We start from the raw sequence: 16,641 nt of genomic DNA on the forward strand, positions 1-16,641 counted from the left end.
TAAAGAGAAAAGTATAGTATAAAAATAATATCTTCTAGGCAGTGGTGGTGAACACCTTTAATCCCAGTGCTTGGAAGGCTGAGGCAGGCAGATTTATGATTTGGATGTCAGCCTGTTCTACATAGTGAGTTCCAGAACAGCCAGGGCTACACAGAGAAACCCTGTCTTGGAAAAAAAAAATCTAACCAGTGACATAAATTAGGAGAGCACTCACTAGCTTCACTGAAGCAGATGTGTCCTCCATGAAGAGAAGAGCAGAAGAGCAGGTAGTCCTATAGGGAATGCTGTCTTGCATTTCAGCTATGGCAAATGCTCAGTATTATACATGAGCAATCTTCCTGATGTCTTTCACCACCATTGTGACTTAGAATCAATGCCTTTAAAGAAAACATTGTTTCTTATTTTCACCATTGACACTAGTGCTTTCATATTTTATACTGCCATAATTAATGACAGGCTTTCGTGCAGTTCAGAAGATTGGTAATTGATACTGTTTAGCTTTGCTTCATGCAATGATATGTTTGTTTTCCTTTTGTCCTTGAAGAGATGTTTTCAGAACTTAAAAACATTCTTCTCATTTAAATAAATACCATCCATCACATTTCTTTCCCCATGTTCTCCAGTGAGTATTCAGCAATGAACCTTCATATATTTTTCTTTGATGCTATGGTTTACAAGTTTGGTCTTTTAGGCTTAAGAGTTTGTTGAATCTCCCATGTATTTCATTACACTTAAGATAAACCTGTATTTTTCTCCTATTGAGGAATTAGGAAAATGTTTTTGCTATTCTTATTTAAGGATTTCTTTTCCTCCCAGGTTTCCCTTTTTTTCTTTTTCTTAGGATTGAATGTAGATTCCTCAGATCCAGACATAGATGCAGATGATTTTATAATCATCTTTATTTTATAATTTCATTTATGTTAAGAAATCCACTGCCAAATCACCTGCATGAATCCCAAGACATCCCCAAACCTCTCCCTAAGTTGCATATGTTTTTTTCCTACTCTTGACTTCAGATACAAATATATAAAATATTGACTATTTGACTTAATATTGTAGAGATAACAATTAACTGCTCTGTCTTCATGAATCAATGCCTATGCCATGGCTGGAGGACTGCATTTTGCCACATGGCTTTAAGTAATCTGTTTTTAAATTCATACATTGTTAGTGATAGCAACAACTCTCTGTTTCACATTTAGTTTTTAATGTGTAGTTTCAATATTTACAGGGTTTTTAATTTTTATCTGAGGATATAGTTCATTTGTGTATGTTAGACTTATTTTTATGTATCATTGAACAATTATTAATAGCCTAAATTTTTCATTGTAGGATCATGTGATCTATTATATTGTTGATCTTCTATCCTGATACTTACATATATTTGATTCATCCTGAGTCAAGAAATACGTTTACATGTACAAAAAAATCCCAGCTGTCTTTTCATTTTCATGCTTTAAAAACAGTATTTTTAGAACGATTTTATGTAAACAAACTATATCTGTTGAAATGCGTCAGTTTTAAAAACAATATCAGTCAGTATTAAGAAGAAATGCACACAACTTTGCTATCATTAGTTGGATCTTAATATGTTCAAAATTCTCTGAGAATACATTTTACAATAATATCAATTAAAATACTATGAATTATTTCCCCATATCATGTGTGGTTTGTACAATAATACATTATTCTTTTTAAATCATGCACAAGTTTTCAGATATTCAACAAAATATCAGAACATTTACTTTTTAAAAAATTTATTATACTCATTCTCTGTGTTTCTCTGTGTGTGTGTGTGTGTGCGTGTGTGTGACTTCATGTGTATGTATGTTCATGTATGTTGTGTTTAGATGTGTTGTTCTAGAATATATGATTTCTAAGCCATGAGCTGTATTTTAATCCAGAGGTCACTAAGTCTACATTCTCAGAAAATTCACATGTTGTTTCCTTCTTTTTTATATTATAACCACAAGAATAGAGATTTTCTTACACATTCTGAGTTGTTTTTTTCATTATTGTTTGTCTATAGATAGCAAGATATAAAATCAGTTAAGGTGTAAGGTGTTCTTATTCATAAAATTAAAGTAACCTGGCATGTTTTGATATGATCTTGATTGAATCTTCATCAAAACACACACACACACACACACACACACAACCAAACACATACATGCAGATACATACATACAGACCATATACACAAACATGCACACACATACAAACACACACACACACACACACACACACACACACACACACACGCACACGCACACGCACACACACAATTATTTTCAGGGTAATATATTATGCCCAGTGGTTAGAAGACAATAAATAAAAACTATGTGAAAGAAATGACTTATAAAGTTGTGAACTTTTTTCGTGGTTCAAGTTTGTTTTTATGGACAGTGAGAGGATACTTCTGTTGTTTTTCTTATTTAAGGGATTGTTTCCTAGACACTTATAATGCTTATTGCAGATAGCTGGTACTATAGAAACTATTTTCATAAAGATATACCTATCTACTCACTTTCATACACTTTGGTAATGTATTAGAATTCAATTATATCAGTGGTGTCTTCTCAGATTCCTATCATCTGATTTCATGCTTTTCTTTTTCTTTTCTTTTTTTTTTTTTTTTTTTTTTTGCTGTCTTCCTAGGTCTCTTTAAAAGATTCTAATTGTGAAAGAAAGTCAGTAGACAGTTAATAATACAAGCACATTGCTTATTCATGGGAATATTAAGTGGTGGAGTACTTCTAAAATATTCCTTTTGGGTTCATAGTTCCATCAACAATTACAGATTTCAGTAGTGTATACCTGTATACAATCTAACTATATACAAAACATGATATGGAGGGAGTACTCACTCATCTTTTGTTTTTTGTTTTTTTTTTAATTTTCTTTTTTGTTTGTTTTTTTTTGTTTTTTGTTTTGTTTTGTTTTGTTGTGTTTTATTTTGTTTTGTTTGAGACAGGGTTTCTCTGTATATCCCTGGCTGTCCTGGAACTCACTTGTAGACCAGGCTGGCCTTGAACTCAGAAATCTGCCTGCCTCTGCCTTCCGAGTGCTGGGATTATAGGTTTGCTCCACCACACCCGGCTTTTTTTTAAATTGCAGTTGCTATTAATCCTTATTTACCCTAAAACTCTGAACATGCTGTGCATGAAGGTAAGGGTGAAAATTATTAAAGTCTAGATGGGGAGGAAGCAAAGGGTTGTGCTCAATTTTAACCACCCTCCCTGCCTTGCTGCTGCTATCATGAAAGAAAGTCAGGATGCTGAGCTCCTGTACCTATGGCTACTCAGTCTTTCTGTATCATACACAACCTGTTACATTTATGTTTGAATACCAAGTCCCCACATTGTTACTTTTGTGATAAATGTGTTAGACTGACAGTCTTCCACAGTGATGTCAGGGTATGAAAACAAGAGGATTATTCTATATTGGAGTTGCCATTACAGACTGTAGATTATAAGTAATGATTAGACAATAACTTGATAATCATGAGCTTCAAAGTTATTTTATACAATAGTTTTCTGTATTTTTCATAGCCTTTATGTGTAACAGCAACAAACATAGAATTGGTGAAAGATATCATTGAGAAGTTACTACCAATGATGCAACTGCCTGTAAGTTATTTAAAAGTTACTTTGAGTTAAAAGTTAATTTTGGTTTTCAGATTCACATAACTACAAATATGTTACATATAAATAATACAGATGAAACTTAATCATGATAAATTTACAAATCATATTTTATAATTTCTTTTGGAACTAAAGGTATCTAGGGTATAGTAATAGTCTTGATAGGGAGTTTTTCTTGAATTTCTTTTCTAGGGTTCCATAGAAATAAAACTCACAGCCCAATGGTATTGACCTATACTTTTATTATCACTACACAATAAATATATACTGTAATAACTTGAGACTAATTGGTCATATGCACAAACCTGATTAAAGGATGCAAATTTTAGAGGCAACAAGATCTTCCTTCCTTCTTTCCTTCCTTCTTTCCTTCCTTCTTTCCTTCCTTCCTTTCCTTCCTTCCTTCCTTCCTTCCTTCCTTCCTTCCTTCCTTCCTTCCTTCCTTCCTTCCTTCCTTCTTCTATCCTCCTTCCTTTATATTCATATAAATTTTATTGCCTTTCATTTATGGCATATAATTCCTCTCTTCCCCAATACCTTCTTGTTTTCACTCTCTGTATGTGAAAGTGTAAGTGAGCATGGTCTGCTGTATTTTTATTGTTTTTTTTTAATGTTAATAAATACATTTGTGTATTTTTTGCTATATTTTTTCTCTCTGCATACATACCCGTGTATTTCATCTTTATGTTTTGAAACCTTTATCTCTGTTTAATTCTATCTATCTATCTATCTATCTATCTATCTATCTATCTATCTATCTATCTATCTATCATCTATCACTCTGTGTGTGTCTGTTTCTCTGTATGTGTGTAGTTCCTTCTCTATCACTTCCTGAGTTTGTATGATGACTCTCTGAGTGTCATTCTGCTTCCATGTCTCTATCACTCTTTCTGTTTCTCTCTGTCTCAGTCACCCTCTTCTTGTAAGTTAGGGTAGGTGGAAGTTTGAGTATCTGCTTGAATGGATTTTTGTCACCTAGTGTAATTCTTAAGAACTCTATGGGACAATTCTTGTTTTTAATCGTGAATCAAAAAGAAAGCACAATTAATGATATCTCCAATTAGAGGTTATGTTCATTTTAGTCACTCCTAAACATTGTTAAGTATTTCAACACAAGGTTCTATTTATATGATTGTATCAAATGGAGCCATAACTCTGCATGCAATAATTATGTTGTGAATCTTCTTTCCAGTATATGACCTATATTCAAGATTAGATACATCGATATCCTCTCCATAGACTGGCTATCTCTGAATGAATGCCAGTGGTTGTGTCTACTCCTAGGCACTCTCAAAGCCTCTCTGTTTTTTGTCTATTTTTATACTGTTGCCAAAGTACCCATATCTTTTAAATATTCTTTATCAAGTTATCATAATCACTATCAGTATATGGCTCTCTGAGTACTAAGTTATGTGCTTAAGTCAAATTAAATTTAAATATTCCACTGACAGACTGCAGAGACCTGTGTGTCATTTTTAATAATATTGGTCTTGGTTAGCATTTATAGCTGTATGCATTTTCTTATTCTATGGTGGACCAACAGACCAAGGATCCCTCAGAGAGGAAAGGCAAGTACCTCAGGGTTTTCTCCTAAAAATAGTCCTGATGGCTCAAACCTGTGGTCAGAAGACAAGCCATTAATACTGGTCCTAATAATTTCCCTGCTAGAGAACTGGAAATTGTATGTAAAGACAAACACTAGAGTCTTCAAGGCTCTTCTGTCAGATTGTTGGTGATGGTTGGTTCTTTTTGGCTCTCAGGACAGTGAAGCTTACCAACTGTGGTTCTGTCCTGGCCATGGGGAAGCTCCAAGAGCATTCCAAGGTAAGCAACAAGGAACTCTAAGAAAGGATTAGTTGAGTTCAGTTGTCTAACCTGAAATCTCAATATTTTTATTATTTGGCCTTAAGTATAAATACACATGAAAATAAAATAACTAAACAGTACTTCATTTATCAAATTTATAGTTAATAACTTTATCATAGCCTTCAGGCACATGATAACATGTTATTATGAAATAGTCAGGAGAATGACAAAAAAAGAAAAAGAAAAAGAAAAAAAAAACTAAAACAAAACGAAGTAAAAGACCAAAACTCTGTGTTTTCCACCTGAGAAGCAAAAGTCTTCTAAAAAAGGGAAACAATGCAAGACTGTATATTTTTTCTTCAGAAAATACTTGGAAAAAAAATAACATTTCGTGATCATGACACAAAATCCTACTAGCAAAAGAAAAGTTTCAATGATACCCAACACTCATGTGATACCTCAAAGGCATCTATAACTCCAGTTTCAGGGGATCAAATTTCCTGGTCTGACCTGCTCAGAAATCAAGTTCAGTATGGTACTCAAACATACAACGGAGCAAAACTGTTACAAACAAAAACAACTCTAAAATTAAAACGAGAACAAATTCAAAGAACATTTTAGTGTCTTTAAGTAATCTGTAGTCACAAGATTTTTTTCTTTTGTGTGTGTGAATATTTCTCAAAAGCAGTAAAAATTTGGCATAGTTTAAAAAGTATTCTATTTGTTTTGTTTTGGCTCTTTTTATTATATTCAATACAATATGTATTTTTATACCAATCATAAAATGGTAGACATATTATTAAATGAACACAAATAAAGTCTGTTTGTTTGTTTGTTTGTTTGTTATGATTTTAGTAGAGCTTTAAAATCTTGGCTTTTACTGTGGTACAAATCCAGAATAAAAACAATATTTAGACATTGGAGTTCGTTTCAATAAGGCTGTACTTCAATGTCACTCATATCACCAAAGGATCTTTACTTCCATAGTAGTTAAGCTAAGAGTTCACAGTTCTGCTGTGCCAAGGAATGGATTGTAGGAACAACAATTTGGATACATATTTCCTGCCATGGGCAAAGCTATTTGACTTGAGTGATTGTCATCATTCTCAGCACACATGGAACAAGTTTCATGCATTTAAGAAATGGTGTATGTATTAAGATGGTCTAGTCAGGAAGTAATTGATCAACTGTTTCAATGAACATTAGTTCTGCTTGCAGGGTGGCAAGGACATTAGGTGAAGGTAAGGTTCTTATTCATTGGCTGTGATGAATCAGAATGTAGAGAAAAATTTTTCTTCGGCTAGTAGGATTTTGTGTCATTATCGCCAAATATTTTTTTTCCCAGTTGTTTTCTTCAGAAAAAATATACAGAGTCTTGAATTGTTTCCCTTTTTAGGAGAGTTATTTTTAAAAGCATTCATTTCAGACAAAGAGTAACTTATAATGTCCTCTTCTTCAAAATTGATACAATCATTATGAATATCAGGCAAAATATTCAGTCTCACTCTTTGCTGTTCTCTTACAAGCCTCCTCCCAAATTAATTGTCTACATTTCTTTGGGGTGTATAAAGAATTTTCAAATATGTAAGCAGTTCTGAAAACTATAATATAGTATAAAAACATCAAATAAACAATGCAGTGTGAAATATTTAAATTGATTAATATAAAGCTATATAAATAAAGTAAGGTTCTTATGATGTAAAAAGTCTTACTGATATCAAGAATAAAACAGGAAGTCTTAATACTGTCAAAGTGGAACTCAGCAAAGTCTGCCATACAAAGTGCTCCAATAGACGGGTCTAAATAAAGTGAAAAATTGAAATTATTTTCCTCGATTTTAGAGTTCTCAGTTTACATATCCTTACTTTATCATAATATCCATGCAAGTCTCCTAATGTTTGGGGTAGAGAGTCTACATTGCCCAGAAGAAGAATGAGGCATACAATTGAGTGGTGCATGCTAAATCCCATTGTAAGGGTTGTTGACATTATTTATGATTAGTTTCAATTCATATTCATATTTTCTGCTTTTAGGCTATGAGCGTTTACATGATATAATAATTACCAACCTTCAAAATACCTTCAGTAGATGGGACTAGAGATTTTTCACAGCTTTTCCCGCCTTAGCTGGGTGTTTTTGTGAAAGACCTAAGCTCGAATGCACGGGGCAATTCATCTTAAAGCCTGGAGACTCAGCTACAAGCCAGCAACAAAGTGAGTCCTCCACCTTTCTTCAAGTACCAACTTAGTTCCCATTTCAATTTGGCATAAAATATCAATGCATGTTGTCATTTTCTTGCTTGGGGGAGGAGCACCATAGAAAACAAACCCAAATCAAAACAAGATGCCCCAGGTCCAGCTTGAGAACTCTACATTCTGGTATCAGGACTAAGCTTGATTTTAGGGAATACATTCGATTTGCTCCAGAAAGATCTCAACATAAGCTGGTATGCCAAGACACTATATGCACACAAGTATGTATACACATCTTTTGTCCCATTAGAATATGATTTCATGTATTTTCATGAATAAATCAGGAAGGGACTGTGATGGTTTGTATATTCTTAGCCAGAGAATGGCACCATTTGCATGTGTGGCCTTGTTGGAATAGGTGGGACCTGGTTGGAGTAAGTGTGTCACTGTGGGTGTCAGCTTAAGATCCTCACCCTAGTTGCCTGGAAGTNAGTCTTCCACTAGCAGCCTTTGGATGAAGACATAGAACTCTCAGCTCCTCCTGCACCATGCCTGCCTGGATGCTGCCATGCTCCTACCTTGACGATAATGGACTGAACCTCTGAACCTGTGAGCCAGCCCCAATTAAATGTTGTTTTTGTATAAGACTTGCCTTGGTCATGGTGTCTGTTCACAGCAGTAAAACCCTAACTAAGACAAGGACATAAGAACTGGATTTAAACTATTGTATTGCAAGACATATAGAAAAGTTATATGCATGGAACTTAAGATAATCTGTTTCAGACTGAAGAAGTAACCTCAGTCTCCTAATCTCACTTTATTTAGACTCTAATATCACTTCCATTCACACAAAGAGCATATATTTTCTGGCTTCTACACATATATCTGGATTGGGAATAGACCTAGTACTTATGGTCAGTGGCTTTTGAAATTGTTTTAGGGATTTTTTTTTCAAAAATAGCATAATTTGAGCACTTTCTTCATTACTCCTATTTACCTCTTTATTGCATTTAAATTATTGTTTTTCTAAAAAAAATCATTGTGAGTGTGAAATATATATATATATGTATATATATACACACACACAAACACATACACTAACATACACACACACACACACTTCAATACATTTTGATAGAAACACATACATACACACATGAAAACTCATATATCTTATTCAGGCTCTAACATATTATCATATTACTTGAGTATATCAGGCTGTACTATTTTGGTTTAGAGAAATAGACACTATGTTCTACACTGAGAAAGACTGGTTAACTTAAATATTGTTGTATGGTTCATTTGTTTACTTTTAATTCTTTTGTTTTAAGTAGCATGCATAGGATTTCATTATGGTGCAATTTTTGTAAAGTCTTAGAGGAAAAAAATAAACTTTGATCTCAGCTTTGAACTTATACTACTGGATCCAGGGTCCAGTGTTTGACAAAATTGTCATGTGTACCTAGTCATAAAGGGAGACACAGCTGATGAGACAAATTTCACAATGGTTCTTTGAAAAGCTTAACAAGAAAACTAAGAATGGGAAGAGCTTCATTATGGCATTTGAAGACAATAGAAAACTAATTGCTGTGAATAAAAGTGAGGGTGGTTAGGAAATAGGATATGACTGGCGAAGCAACTGCCTGTAGTTTAGGGAACTTGTTCAATTAAATATCAATTATCTTATGATTCAGTGCAACTTAGATAGCATCATCTTGTGAGAATTCCCACTGGATCATGTCCTGTTGAAAACTAGATCATGTCTTAGAGACATCTCTAAGATTAATAGCAATGTAGAGTGTATGGAAGAAGAATATATACAAATTACAGGATGCCTAAACAATTAAAACAAGGATATTATACAATTTAAATTTGTTTTTTTTTAAGAGTTGTGTTAATTACACTATTCCAGGTAATGATCTCATCTCCTCTTTAGATGGGAAAGAAAGACATCATGACAAACAAGGGACTGTTTTGACATCCTGCTTCCACAGGGGCTCTGTGCCCCACCAGGACCAAGAATGCCCTGCCCCGACATTTAATACAGGAAAACTCTTTGGCAAAGATCTGGGTTCGATTTGTCATGAGGGAAAATGGCCCACAGTAATTGTGGTAGGTCTCATGTGGTTCATTTCTGGCTCTCCTAAGAAAATCTGGTAAAACTATTAGTGATGACTGATCTTTTATGGTTAACATTAGGGTGGGATACATACATGAAAAGATTGATGCACAAACCCAGTTTGAGGTCCTCCTTGACCTTGCCAGCCCTTACACTGCACCTGTGCACAACATTTGTCTCCTTCTCACAAGCACATAGGGTTCTGTGCTGCATGAGTGGTAACAGGTATTTCCCTTTCTTCTTCTCAGGACATTCTATCTGTCATAGAGGAAAAAGGCCCCAAGACTAAGGGCATATTCCTGATATCTCCAAATGTGACATCATGCAAAATCCTAAAGCACAAATTTGAGTCTGGGGAAGAGGTGGATGTAAGAAAGCACTCAGTGCATGAAATTGCCTGGATCTTAAAGGTAGGGGAATTCCTTGCACTACCCACCCTCAGGATTCCTCTGAGTTTACATGAGTAGTTTCCTTCATCATGTATTCCCTTGAACGATATTAGATACATGTGAGAGAAATTCGGTAAGCTCAATGGTGGTTCTGCTATTCACAACATAAGGAGTACCAACGCAAACAAAAATTAAGTCAGAATAAACTGTAATGTAACTAACTTTCATTGGATTTTTTCATGGCCACATGTAGGGTCCCTTCACACGTGCATTGAATGTCACCTGGTAAGTGTGCATAGTCATATGTATTTGATTCCCAGTGTTCTTTATTCTCTGTATTTCTCTCTCTCTCTCTCTCTCTCTCTCTCTCTCTCTCTCTCTCTCTCTCTCTCCTATTTTTCTTAGAGGCAGATTTCCCTTACTCAGTATAGAAGATGTGACTTCTTCAGGAATCTCTGTGCTACTCATAAAAAGTAGGATCTCATGAACAGCTTGTCTCTATCTCACTAAATATTGGTACCCATGTGCAAGTCCTCAGGGATATGAAACAGTTATTCTTAATTATTCTGCCATACCTGCAGCACCATCAAATGATATTCTTTACTTTATTATTATTAAAATTAATATTCAAATACATAATTTCACTCTTTCCTTTCTCTTGCTCCATGTTTGTTTCCCTTCAATCTCCCAATTCTGCTAAGATCCATGGCCAATTTTCATTTACTGTTTTTATTATATAGATAAAAATAAGTCCATAATTCTGTTCAAAGAACCAGATAAGTCCATTATCCTTGGTAGTATATGGACTATTTCCTAGCTAACCAACTGCTACTGGCTTAAAAATTTGGGGTCTCCCTTAAAGAAACACTAATTTTCTCATTCTTTGTAGTATTTATGTGCATATATTTCTTCATCTACAATTTTTCTTCACAAGATTTACTTATTCCCAGTTAGTGTTACTAACCTGGATGATATTTTGTTCAGAAATTGTATTGAAAAGCATATTATATTGTTGGACTATCAAAAGTGAAAATACGCCCATATTTCTAGGGTGCCCAATCTCAAAGCAGATTTCCTGAATCTCTGATGTACAATCTTCCTCACTCTTCTACCCAATGTTTGGAGCCTAAGGCTCAGGATTCAGTAGGTAATATGAATGCAGTGGATCTTGGAGGCCCAGGAAATTTTGTTCTCTGTACTTTGAATAGCTGCAGTGTTCTATAATATACTCCATCTATTGCCAAGACAATCTTCTTTGATGTATTGGTACGACTACATTATCTATAAATATTAGCTTTAATACTTAGAATAGAGTTGGGAACCATGCTTGATTTATGAAATGATGATAGGACTTTCTCTAAGAGCTATGACCTCATGCGATCTCATGCTTCCAATAATAGACATGATCTTCTGCACCTCAGAAATTAGATAATAATATAATATGGTTGTCTTTTTGTTGTTAACATAATTATATATTTCTGTCATTTAAAAGTAGTATTCGATCTGAGGTATTGATCTCTTAGGTATGCTAATTTTCTCAGTTGTCTACTAGAGGTACACTGATCTAAGTAGATATTTTTCTGTAACCCAAGCACATCTGAAAATCTGCTCTTAGGTTTACAGTTTTGATGGACAAAACATACTGGGCCTACATATCAGTCAACATCCTACCTTGGGAAAAATTTTTGTGATGTGAAGAAAGTTGGAACTAAACTAAACTTTAGAGTTGACTTCATTTTAAGTAATCTCCATAATTTATTTTCTCTACAAAATATTCTTTCTCTCTATATAAGGAATTTCTTCAAACTCTCCAAGGAAGTGTGCTGCCTTCTCAATTATATGACCAGTGGATTGATGTACCCGAAAAGGTCAATGATATGCAGAAATTAGCCACAGTGCAGAGGTAAGAGCTGGCAAATTGTGTGAACAACATCAACAAAATAGAAGTAATATTTGCTTACACACAATAGAGTTTATATATTCCAGAAATATTCCCCAAAATTACTGACTGATAGCAAAACGTTTCATTTGTTTACAAACATGGAAGACATTTTCAAACAGAGGTGTGACTTGGGGAGTCACAGTGCACCTTCTATTTTCATTTTATTTATGGAGGTCTATGAATAAGATACACTTTCTTTGTCCCCTTCCTTCATATTTACAAATTGAGTAAATTTGTTTCAAAGTTACGTTCTCTTTGTTCAGTCTATAGAAAAACTCCCAGGACCTAATGCTGCTCTTCTCCAAAAACTTTTTTGAATTGTACACAAAATTGCCAAAAATTCTTCCATTAATCAAATGCCATCATACAATCTATCTGTTGAGATAGCACCATGTATCTTATGTCTTCCTAGCTATCACAATGAAGTACTGGCAAATAATATTACCAAAAAGGTAATTAGACATGAACTTTAAGCATAGCTTTGATAAGCCTTTACAATAAGACAGGATTATCCTGAGAGTCTGGGTTATTTTTTTGTTGATAATGATTGTTTTGGTTTTGGTTTTGTCTCATTTAATAAAATAAGCACAGCTTTGAATCAATAGTGTTCTTCTGGAGAGGAAGAGTTATTGGTGCATTGTAATAAGTAAAATATAAAGGAGCATTTGAGCTCAATGACTCAGTCTTTGTCCCTTTTGATTTATAATATTCTTAAATTAACAGGGTTAGGAAAAATGCTGTGAAATGATAAAAAAAAAAAAAATCCTGGCTATTGGGTTCAGCATCCAAGACTGAATTCTGATGTAATCAGTATAGAATATATTATATTCTACTTGCTTTCACATGGTTTTCTTAACAAACAAAGGGAATATAATTTGGATATTTTTATCAGATATGGTTACTATGACTCCTAATTCGTGTGATTAAATATGATGCTGGGTATGATTAGTTTAGAGAAATTGTAGAGTACACCTTTCTATGGGATGTGCTTTTCAATTACTATAATAAAATTCAAAACTTCAACAGTATTGGGATCAAATGGTTATTATTACTCTCAATATTTGTATTTCTGACTCATTATTAATTAACCAACTGTCCTTGGACCTGAAAGAAATATATTGTAGAATAGCCTAACTGAGAAAAAAATGTTTGATTATATAAGATCAAATATCAGAAGGAAAAATAGGGTTCCAAAGAACCTTCCTTGGGAGATCCATATCTAACCAGTTTCCTCCATATTGGCATTATTTGAAAAACCTCTAAGCATAGTAAACCTGAGCCCAAAGATGCTACCATTGCATCTGCACTGAGCCATCAGAGACCTATGAATGTTACTTCTCAGAGGAGTTTGCCTCTCTCTTGCTTTTTAGTCAGCCTATGGGAAATTTCAGGAGGATGGTGCCCTCATTCAGAGGTCATTTTCTCTCCTTAGTTGTGCCTTTCTATAAACATCCTTACAAATATGCATAGTCATGATTGTGTCTAATGAAACAAAATTTACTCAACTGGAAGGTATGGGTCACATACTGGCCATCACAAGGAGAAAATTGGAAAGAATCCTCTTATATAGTATTGCACTGTGATGATCACACTTGAACATCTCATCTCACAATCATGTTTTACATGTCTAACAATGCCTGACCACATATTTTATTACAGCTAACATTTTTTCAGAGTTCAAAGTACATATTTCTAACCTCCAAAACACATGAGTAAAATGTGATTGGCAAGCATGCAAAATGACAGAGACCCTCTGTGTTTACTCCATTTTGTCCCAATTATCTCTGGTAAAGTTCATGATCAACAACTCTCCCCAAATTTTCAGAATAGACATGGTTTCAGTTTCAGATGAAACTACAGTTTTTCATCGATAAGGAGCAAAGGCCTCATGTTCCCAAAATATTCCACCTAACATCGGGAACATCCAGGAAACAGAATATGGACTCAGCAGCTGTTCCAATGGGAGGACACCCACCCCTGGTCATGATGCACTGGCAATAAGTACAGCTGCTTCTCTTTCCTATGAGGGCATTATAGGTGTGTATACATGTTCTACTACCATAACTTAAAAGTTAGAATCATTTAGCACTGAAATTATGAATTATAACAATCAGCAATGAAGAATTTACTAAAACATGTGAATCAAAACTACACCTGTGTGTTATAGATAATTTCCTATTGTAAAAAGTTGCCTCTAAATTTTAGTACCTTTTTCCACTGGTCCTGAATTTATGTAAGAGGTAAATCCCAGAAATGGGATTAAGTAATTAATTACCAATATGTCACTTACTTTGATATATTGAGAAATAACTTAGATGTGTATAATACATAGAAAAACACTTCAATACCGAATTGGGTTTTCTCTATGCAAATTCTCTGACTGTCCTTAAACTGCCTTTTAGGCCAGCCTGACCTGAAACTCACAGAGATCCTCTTGGCTCAGCTTTTGAGATTTTGGTAAAAAGGCATGAGACACAATGCTTTTCTCTTATGCAATATTTAAAATATATCTTAGTATACACATATGGGAGACATAGACCCTATGATCTCAGATTTGAGCTCTCAGTTAAGGGGATGGGGGAAGCCAAGGACTGTAACAGAAGATGCAGTAAGGCAAGTTTTATTGTGACATCTACATACTGCTGTTAATTTACATTTGCCCTTGTCTGTTCCATCAGAAAGTAATACATGTGGACTAAAAGATTGGTATTATTGCTTGATTCATCCTTCAATACATCCAGAGAAACAAGAAGGCAATGGGTATAGAAAGCAAAAAACATCTTCTCCAACTCCTCCAGGACAAATGAGAAAATAAATATTTCAGACAATTCCACCCATTGTTTGCTTGGAAAAGATGCTACCTCATATACTTGTGCGTTTCATTTTGGTTTTCTACAGTTGTCCTATTTCCCATAATTTCTGTGAACCTTTGATCTAGGCAAATTATTTCATCAAACAGATGAATGTATAGATATCCTATTTATGATGGTAAGAAAATTTTAAAATAGAAAAATTAATACCACTGAAACTAGAGACTTCTAATTAAAAAAAAAAATGAAAAGAAATAGTATTCCCATGTTTTTCACAGATTTCAAAAAAGACTCAAACTAACCAGTTTGTTGGGCAAAAAGGAATTTTTTGGCACTGCCCCACTGATTCTCCTACTATAAATCCCTTATGCTGCGTTATGACTCCATCTTACTCTAGAGTCTACTTGGATATCACTGCCTCTGAGATTACTCAATCTCATAATGAGAAATATCTATAGACATTTATTTGATATTATCAGTGAATTAGATATGCACATTGTTTTTTGCTATATATTGATTTTTTATATTGACTTTTTAAAATTACAGCTAATATATCTTAGTCTATTTTAAATATGCTACTATATTTCCATTGGAAATATTCAATTATTGTCCAGCATCTATTTTATCAATATGCCTGTGCCAGAAATTTATGCTGAATGTGAACAAGTTTATAATATTAGACCAATGAGCATTATTGCCTATTGATTAGGTAATTTAGAGCAGAATTTTTTGTCATCAATGACTGTAATCATGTAATCAACTGAAAAGAGAGAAAAAGTGGAGAAAATCTGGGTGTGACCATGATTTTTACAGAGAGAAACACAGGAAGACTGATGGAAATTTTTTCGGTACTCTAATATGACAGCATCTTTAGATATAGAGAGTGGAAAATTAGAAGTAAGAGATAAAGGAAATTAAAGTCTCAGCATTGCAGTGGAAAAAGAAAGCTTTCTTAAAACCACAAATATCAGGATTCACATTAGATCCCATGACATACAGGAGGTATAATAGTGATTTGATCTCTGAAAGAGAAATATCCCAATAGTAATTTAGAATGACATGCTTCAGAAACATATTCATAGAAGAAAAAGAAGTTAAAGAGGAAAATTCACAAAAATGAATAGTCATGGTGACAGAAGTGTAATTAAATCTTGAGTATTATCCAATTCCAATAAAACCTTGTTGTTTTTTTTTTTCTATTTATGTTCATTTAATAACATGTCCATCATTTTTATGATGGGTATAAAATATACATTTTGCTGAATATACTAAAAATAGTTCAATTAAAAATATTTAAAAATTAAAATAGTGTATAGCATTAAAAAAAGAAGATGGCTTTTATAATATGTTATGATTGAACCCATTGAAGTATGACACTCTGTAATCTTCATTCCTTACTTTGATTTCTTTTTTTTTTCTTTAATTTTTTATTAGGTATTTTCTTCATTTACATTTCCAATGCTATCCCAAAAGTCCCCCATAGCCACCTCCCCACTCCCCTACCCACCCACTCCCACTTTTTGGCCTGGCATTCCCCTGTACTGGAGCATATAAAGATTACATGTCCAATGGGCCTCTCTTTCCAGTGATGGCCTACTAGGCCATCTTTTGATACATATGCAGCTAGAGATAAGAGCTCTGGGGTACTGGTTAGTTCATATTGTTGTTCCACCTATAGGGTTGCAGTTCCCTTTAGCAACTTGGGTACTTTCTCTAGCTCCTCCATTGGGGGCCCTGTG

General features: G+C 34.1%; 1 pseudogene; it reads left to right on the plus strand.

The window, feature by feature from the left end:
• LOC110291806 overlaps positions 1-16,641 on the plus strand; it is a 95,492-nt pseudogene that overhangs the window by 54,098 nt on the left and 24,753 nt on the right.

This window comes from Mus caroli, chromosome 3 (genome assembly GCF_900094665.2).
Source record: "Mus caroli chromosome 3, CAROLI_EIJ_v1.1, whole genome shotgun sequence".
NCBI lineage: Eukaryota > Metazoa > Chordata > Mammalia > Rodentia > Muridae > Mus > Mus caroli.